The following is an 8,714-nucleotide window of genomic DNA, read 5'->3' on the forward strand; positions in this document are numbered from 1 at the left end:
AAAAAAAAAAGCTTTGCAACCAATCCTCACATTTACAACGGTCATAGTGTCCTGTGGTCATGTGATTGCCATTTGCAAGCTTCCCAATTGGCTTCCAACAAGCAGAATTAATGGAGAACATGGAGGTAAGGTCATAAATTGCAGTCACATGATGTCTCACTTAATAACCATGGTGATTCACTTAACAACCAAATGGGAAGTGACATCGTAGGCCCATCGTAGTCACATAATTTTCTGCTTAGTGACCATGGCACTTAGCAACAGAATTGCTGGTCGAAATTGTGGTCACTAAGCAAGGACTACCTGTATTCAGTGTTGATGGATGTGCTCCATAATCATAATGGGTCTGAGGAGGGAACAATGTTTCAATCTCTTTAGCAGTCATTGTTACAGATACTTTGATATCCCTGTGGAACGTGGAGGTGGTCATTTTTTGCCAAATGTTGCTTGCTCAGACCCCATGAGGAAGGCTTACTTAGGCCCAGGCAGCATTGAACATTACTGTGGGACCAAAGCAAACTGTTAAAATGAAGGACAGTTAGAGGGACCATGGAATCTGGAGACTTACAGTGCAAGAAAGAGAGTCTCAAATGTAAAGTGCACATTGGCATATTAATGGATGGGCAATGCTTTTAAAAAGCTAAAATGCCAAGTGAATATACATGTATTGGTCTATGTGAGACAGGGATTTCTCTGATGTGATGAAAAGAAATAGAATTATATTCTCTGTTCTTTCTGTTTTTTTCTTCCTGCCAGAGTTAGATAGTGGAGAGCTTAGACCACACACGCAAGAACCTATAGACAGGCATCCCATAGTGATCTGAGACGAAGGTTGCATACAACTTCCGTGTTGGACCAAATGCTCCAGAAATTCACGAAAGCTGACTTCTCTCCAGGAATCATACCCGTCCACAATTAATCCAGCTCAATTTACCTCTGTGTACCTGGTGGCTCTCTGTGCTACAATGAGCAGACATCAGAAGCCTGTGCTTTAATTAGAATAGGATTAATTCAAGCTGACTGCCTCTCTGTGTGTAAATAGGGCGTTAGAGGTCAGAAAGTACTAAGTACTTTAAATGTCTCCTTGCATAATGTTAAAAGCTACCAGAGATGGATGACCTTTGTGTAAGCAAAAGAATTAAGGGGCAATTGTGAAGTCATTTGGTACCACTGAATTTAATCACTCTAGCTATGCAGAACAACCATGGCTAATTATAACTTTGTGCTCTAGCTGTCCCAGAGCCAGGCTGCTCCTGCAGAATTTTCTGTTTGGCAAGCTCAGAATTAGACCCAAATGTGACTGTTCTCTGGTGTGATGTATTAACAAGGGATTGGAAGAAATCTAGGAAATTAGACAAGGCTTATTCAGTCCTGGATGTCCAATGAGTGACTATGCACCAATCACAATGTCCCAGACAAACCTATTTATCAAGATAGTTGAGGAAAGATAGTATGTGTGAGCTCCTGGAAGAAAGTGGCATATAAATCTAGGAAGCCACGGAACAGTTTGGAGAACATAATCTCAGTTACATAGATCTCTTGAGGTGTGCAACTTTTCAAGGACTGAGGGGCACTTTAATTTAATTTAATTTAATTTAATTTAATTTAATTTAATTTAATTTAATTTAATTTAATTTAATTTAATTTAATTTAATTTAATTTAAATGTTAGTATAACTTGAATTAAAATTAAAATTTGTTAACTGAATATTGCTCTCACATTTAGGGAAAGAAATGCTTTCATCTGAAACGGGAGGCAACTGTGACCCCACCCTGCTGGCATAGCACCCCCCTTCAGCGCACGCCTTGGCTGTCTGTCACTGGCCTGTGACTTCTACTGCCTGGGCTGGAATCCTCTGGGACATTCTTCCTGTAGCCCAGTTTTAGTGGTCTGCCTTTGAGCAAGAGCATTTTTCCTTGTGTACAGTAAGTTAAGAGGTACATCATTTACATAGGATATGATATATATCATTTATGCTTATTCCACTAAAGGAAGAAATTCATTCAGACCACTTCTATACACAGAGTCCATAATCGTTCTACCATTCCTTAAGTACTAATTTATCACTATTAACATCTTAATGGCCTATGTAGTACTGAAAGCCATCCAGGTGATTTGGTACCAAAAGTCATTTCTCCCTTCCCATCACTAAAAACATAATAATAACAATAAAGAAATATTTGCTTCCTTTCCATGAAGTCCAAAATCAACTTGCTGACAACTCTCTCTACCAGGTGATGAGGCTATTTTGAAAGTTTGTAACATAACACAGCTGAACTAAGTAGATCTGGTTTTGTCAGCATCCTGCTGGGATACCATTTTCGTATTTCATGATGGAAGAAAGGTGGATTAGTGGTTCATGAGTAAAAGGTTAACAGGCAGCATGCCAGCAGCAGAATGGCTGGGCACCTGGAATGAAAGATACACCAATGTGATGGAATGTGTTCCTGAAAGGGAGGGTGATGTGGTGGATTCTGGCGCTGCCGCTAGTTCTCAGGAAGAGGATAGCACATTCCAGAGAGATAAGAGGATTCACAGTCCGGAAAGTGTTTGTGGGAAAGCTGGGGTGGGAGGGGGGATAGTCTGTCATGGGGGTGGCTGGCACCTTGATGCAGCCCTGGGGAATTTTTATCAAGACTGTGGTCCCACCATCTTGGGTTTTATATTTTATATCTTAGAGTCTTTTGTATATTTGTATATTTATATTTTATATTGTATCTCTTTTAATGATACTTAATTCTTTTATTGTTTTAACTCGCTTGTAAACTGCCCAGAGTCGTTTATCGAGATGGGCGGTGAAGAAATGCGATAAATAAATAAAGCTAAAAGGTTCAGGGTCACCCTGCCCTAGAGTCTCCCTGGTTATTTGTGCTTAGATCAGTTAGAGTAGCTTTAGTCAGGCAAGATTCTGTCTGTACGGTGTGAGCAATAAATAACTACAGTTGGAGATATTGGCTCGGCGTGGTTCTTGGCCTGGTTCCTGACAACCAATCATTTTTCAGAAAATGTAATCCATTGAGCAGTTCATGGGAATATTTGCATCTGCTGTAACATTACTATTAGTCAATTTTTCAAAAGTGATTTTAGACTTATATCCCACCTTTCTTCAGAGGTTCAAGGCATATCCCCACAACTCTGGCCCAAAGACCCGCAGAGAGATTCTGTGGCTGGGGGTGGCCTTGAACCTGGATTTTCCTCGTGCTGCTTCAGCTCCTTCACCAAGGCACCACACTGGCTCTCCCTTTACCCAACTGATTAGTCAATCAGTGATTGGTTTATGTATTCAGCAAGGAAAGTAAGTTTATGCTTTACAGAATAATCTGGAAAAAATCTTTATGTTTAGATTGATTTGAATCTATAAAAGATGCTTAAGAGTGAAGTCATACATAATTGCAATTAATATTTGTATGAGTAACTTTATTTAGGCATATTTGAATTGCATTTCTCCATTTCATATACATATGCCTATCTCAGGGCTAAATTAGATATAACACATGCAATTTATGATATAATAATAATAATAATAGTTGTTACTGTTACCAGAGGTTTGTGTAAATTAGAAGAAGGTGAGTCTAATAATTATCTCCTAAGCTCTAGTTTCTGATTGCTACTTTTAGCTGTCTATAATTGTTCCTTGTCCTGTATGGAGTGGCACACTTGGTTACATAACACACACACACACACATGTACACACACAGGAGAAATACTATGTCCACTTATAGAAATCATAGTTCAAAAAGGAGAGTGACAGATTGGAGCAAGTTTAGAAGAAGGCTATCATGATGGTGAAGGGTCTAGAAACCAAAACCTATGAGGATCAGTTAAAGAGAGAGACCACTGAAGCGAGAAACCATAGCAGTCCTCAAATATCTAAAGCAGTGTTTCTCATCCTCAGGAACTTTAAGATGGGTGGACTTCAACTCCCAGAATCTTGCTGGCTGGGGGAATTCTGGGAGTTGAAGTCCACCCATCTTAAAATTCCTGAGGTTGAGAAACACTGATCTAGAGGTGGTAACATAGGACAAAGAACATATTACAGGAAAGTAGGTTCAGGCTAGATATCAGGAGAAACTTCCTGACTGTCAGCCAGTAGAGTAGGCTGCCATGTAAAGTGGTAATTTCTCCTTCACTGAAGTACTTCAAACAAAGGCTGGATCATCATCTGTTGGAGATGCTTTAGTGGGTCCTGCAGAGCAGAAGATTGGATTAGGTGACCTCTAAGATCCCTTCCAGCTCTGTGAGTCTATTAATATTGTTACCAATGAGGTAAGTCATTTTGTTTGCATTTCCCATTTTTGGGAAGGCATATGATTAAACCTGTGTTGGGAAACAATTTAAGGTTATACCACATCTGTAAGATTGTTAACAACAACAACAATAAAAAAGGAAATGTTAGGGGTTTTTGAAACAGAAATTTCATTGAAAATTACAATTGCAAAGATAAAAACTAATACAAACTAAAAAAGAAAAGAAAAAAAAATAGAAGGTGCAGAAAAGAAAAAAATAGAAAAGAATATAGTAAAGAAAAAGAAAAGAAATATATAAAGAAATGACTTCCCCCTTCATCACAAGTATAAACAATTTTAGCAACTTATCACCTTCTCTTAAAATACAACAAATGATCTCTTCTTCCCATATCTCATCTCTTATCTATAAACAAATCCTTAAAATCTTGTCATTTCAGTCCTGATCAACAAAAGTCCATTAAGGATTGCCAGAGATAACAACATATCTATTTTAACCTTGATCACATAAACCAACTTTATATTCGTGCCTTTTACTTTTAACAAACTTGATCTTTAGTCCCTTCAAACAATGTCTTAGAACTTGATTTCTTTTCTTTTTTCTTTGTCTCTTCTCACAAAATTCTTCAAAGCTTTAGCAAGCCTCTTTTGTAAATCCAATAGAGGTAAATTATCCAGGTCACTCTCTTGGTTTGTTATTTCTATATCCCTTTTAATTGTTAAGACATCAGCTGGTTTCTTTTGAATGTCCAGTGTAGCATCTTTTTTCATATCATTCTTATAGCCTGTCATTTTTAAATCCACTTTCAGGTCAGTCTCAATCTTGTCAGATAAAATTTGTTCTCATAGCATCTTTTAGACACAGTCTGTCTATAGAGGCAGGCACTCTTAAAATTAGCTTCTGGGTCCATTGTTCAAAAATATCCTTCAATATGTCAAAATATTTTGCTTCATTCTGTATTAGTAAGTCAGATTTAAATGTTCTTCTTCTTCAATTGTAATCTTTAGTTCCTTCTAGTTCCCTCTGGTGTCCAACTGTCAAAGTTTCATCCTATCATATTTTTTAAAAGAATTTAAAAAAAGAACATTTTCCCATGGGAAGGATTATTATAATTAATTCCAAAATCTTGTTTCGAGTCCACCTGGACCCATAGCCCATTTGTAACTTTCCAAAATCAAAGTTCTAATCACCCTTTTGTTGTTTATTCCAAAATTTTTTTTTCAGTCCTTAAACTTTTATTTAAAACTTCTTTCGCTAAGGATTGAAGGAAAGTCTCCTCATATTTTCAGACTTGTTGATTCAAAGCTATTTCCTAACAGCTGAAAAACAGTTAACAAGCAATTTCTGAAAGCAATTAGAAAAGGAAGTATGCAAACCCAGTGTCCTTTCAAAGGCACCAACTGTAGTTTGAGCAAGATGCCTATTCCCTCATCTCCCAGAGCGTTAAACCCACCAGAGACTGCTGTCTTGCAGTTTCCTCATGAGGAACAACTGCCTGGAGCACTTGTGGGCAATTTCAAGTCCTCTCCTTGTCTGGAGAGGAATTATGAAAAGCTGGTCTACTTGCCGGCTCTTCATTCCGCCGCAGTTGTCAGCTCTGCTAAAAGCTGAGCCATCTTCAGTTCACCATTTCTTCTGCGGAAGTCAGAAAAGGAAATGGTAGTGATTAACAGTGATATGTAAATACTGAGGGACAATATTTAGTTAATTTGGATGTATATCCCACTGAGTTACCTGGTGCATGTAGGATCACAATGTGTTTGTATTAATTGGTTAACACTGATTGATTAAAGAAAAACCATTGTGTTCATCTAAATTTTCCCCGTTTAATACCAGCATGCATTCACAGAGAGAGCAAGAGAGAGTTATAAAAATTACCTGATGTAAGACCAGATTTCATATTTGTTCCAGCTCCCCAAAGCAACATTTGTTACTTTAGAGTACTCTAGAATTCTAAAATTATGAAATGTAAGACTTTAATGCAATCATTATATTCATTGTTAGATTTACTAGCAAAACACTGGAAAACTGAAGTTATTTTTCTTTGGGTCAATGGGAGAGTGTGGAGAATAGCATCAGAGGAAAAATTAATACTATGGCAAAGTGTTTTGAAAAAGTCTTTTGTTAAGGACTCTTTTACTAAAATTTGGCTATTTTTCCCCTTGTAATTTACATCAGTCCACAAAAATATATTTTGGACAGAAATATTAATTATGAATATCTAAATTTTTATTTATTTATTTTGTTTTATGATTTTTTTAAAAAGTAAGTTTGATGATGTAGCATTTGCACATTTTTCTTTACAAATTGCCAAATAAAATGTAAAAAAAACCCAAATACCCAACAACCAACAACAATGAGAAACAAAACCTTTACAAGATCACATGATAGTTAGGAAAATGTAAGAGAGGTAGGCCTGTAACATACCATTCCTTATTCACAAGAAGATCAATTTTATTGGTCATTCAGGCCCAAATTTGTGCTTGGTTTCCTTTGCCACTGATCTCCAAGAAAGCCTAAGGGCCTGTTCAATGATTCATTGCTCCTTGGGAATCATGAGAATAGAGGGCACCATGTTGGGAAAGGCTGGTTCAGTTCCTTAGACTTTCTGAACTTCAACTTTTTTCCTCCTTACAGCTAAGAGCCAGTCTGGTCTAGTGGTTAAGGCACCGGGCTAGAAACCAGGAGTCTGGGAGTTCTAGTGCCACCTTAGGCAGGAAAGCTGGCTGGGTGACCTTGAGCCAGTCCCTCTCCCTCAGCCCAACTTACCTCACAGGGTGGTTGTTGTGGGGAAAACAGGAGGAGGAAGGAGTATTAGGTATGTTTGCCACCTCGAGTTATTTATAAAAATAATAAAGGCGGGATAAAAATTAAAACAAACAAACAAGCAAATAAGGCACTGATTTGCACATTTGATTTCCATCTGAACAGCAATGGCATTTGTGTGCTATTTGTAGCAAATCTACTATTTGTAGTGTTTCTAATTTTAATTATCCACTTTCCCACTTTTAAAGGTCTAAGGCCACCCTACAACATTTACCCTGTTTTAGAATTACAGTAATTTATTATCACAGTTTTAAGCCAGATGTTATAAACAAAGGCTAACTCCCAGGCACTAGACTACAAGCTTCTGAGTATGGCTTATTTATTGACAGTATTCTATTTATTTATTTATTCTATTTATATAGCCACCTGTCTCAAACCAGTGATTCTGGGTGGCTAACAATAATAAAAACCATCAGCAATAAAAACAATACCAAAAAATTAAATAAAATTTAAATACAGCTGAGAGATCTTAAAAGCCATTGGTGTTAACACAACCATGAAATGGGGCTCTTTGCACACTCGGGGCCCCAGGCCCGGGCACAAAGCCAGGTCTTTGGCCTTCCGAAAAGCCAAGAGGGTCAGGGCCATCCTAATCTCAGGAGGGAGGATGTTCCAGAGGCCAGGTGCCATGGCAGAAAAGGCACGTCTCCTGGTGTCCGCCAGCCGACATTCCTTGGCTGACAGGACCCGGAGCATGCCCATCCTGCTGGACCGGATTGGACGGGTAGAAACAACTGGGAAAATTCTGTTCAAATGCCGTCTGTATTTTCTTCTGCTGAACCTGAATGTTGCCAAAGGTGCTCTTTCTCCAAACAGTGACCAGATTTGGAACTGCGTAGTTACAATAATAATGCTACATCATTCCACTTCAGGCAATGCCATGGGACTTTCCTTAGAGGTCAGTAACAGAAAAGAGAGTCAGGTCTCTTCATTCTGCCAGTTCTTCTTGGCACTGTTGATCTCGAAATCGGTCAGTGTTGAAGTATGTCTTACCTGGGGCATCTTGATGCCAGCTATCCACAATAGTTTCATTTTTTGTGCAGCTCAGCTACTGTTTCATATGCATTTTTCAAGTGATTTCCTTCCTCTTCTTCTTAAAAAAGGAAAGAGAGTCATAGTTAAAGAACGGCAAGAGAGACATCCAATCGAGTGGGTCTCTTTTCAGTGTTCCCTAATCGGTAAGACAAAAGGTTTAGATTGGAGCGAGGAGTCATGGAAGTAATTCTGTCCAGCATGGCCAGGCCTTCTTCTTTCTCCTCCTTAATCCCTCACCCTGTCTGGGTTCAGATCAACACTGTGCCTGGTACACACCTGCCACACTTTCTGCTTCCATTAGCAAATCTGTGGAATGTGTCAAATTAGCAGGAGGGATGGAGGCGATGCCGGCAGGTGATACCCTTCTGAGCTGAAGCAGGTCACACGTCTCCTGAGGCTTGAATGGTGCTTGTTGGCTCTTTCTCCCTCCCTCGGTACCTCTCTGGGATTTGCTGGCCCTCTTTCCCTGGCTCCATACAGGAATTTGGACAGGGTGGTACAGACATCGCCAACAGAGTCCCAGGTCATTGGGTGTCTTATGACTAAGACCCCACCTGGTTATATATTGGGGAAGAGGTTAGACCTACAGCAGACATAGGTCTAGCTTA

The sequence above is a fragment of the Candoia aspera genome, chromosome 1, assembly GCF_035149785.1.
Source record: "Candoia aspera isolate rCanAsp1 chromosome 1, rCanAsp1.hap2, whole genome shotgun sequence".
Taxonomy (NCBI): Eukaryota; Metazoa; Chordata; class Lepidosauria; order Squamata; family Boidae; genus Candoia; species Candoia aspera.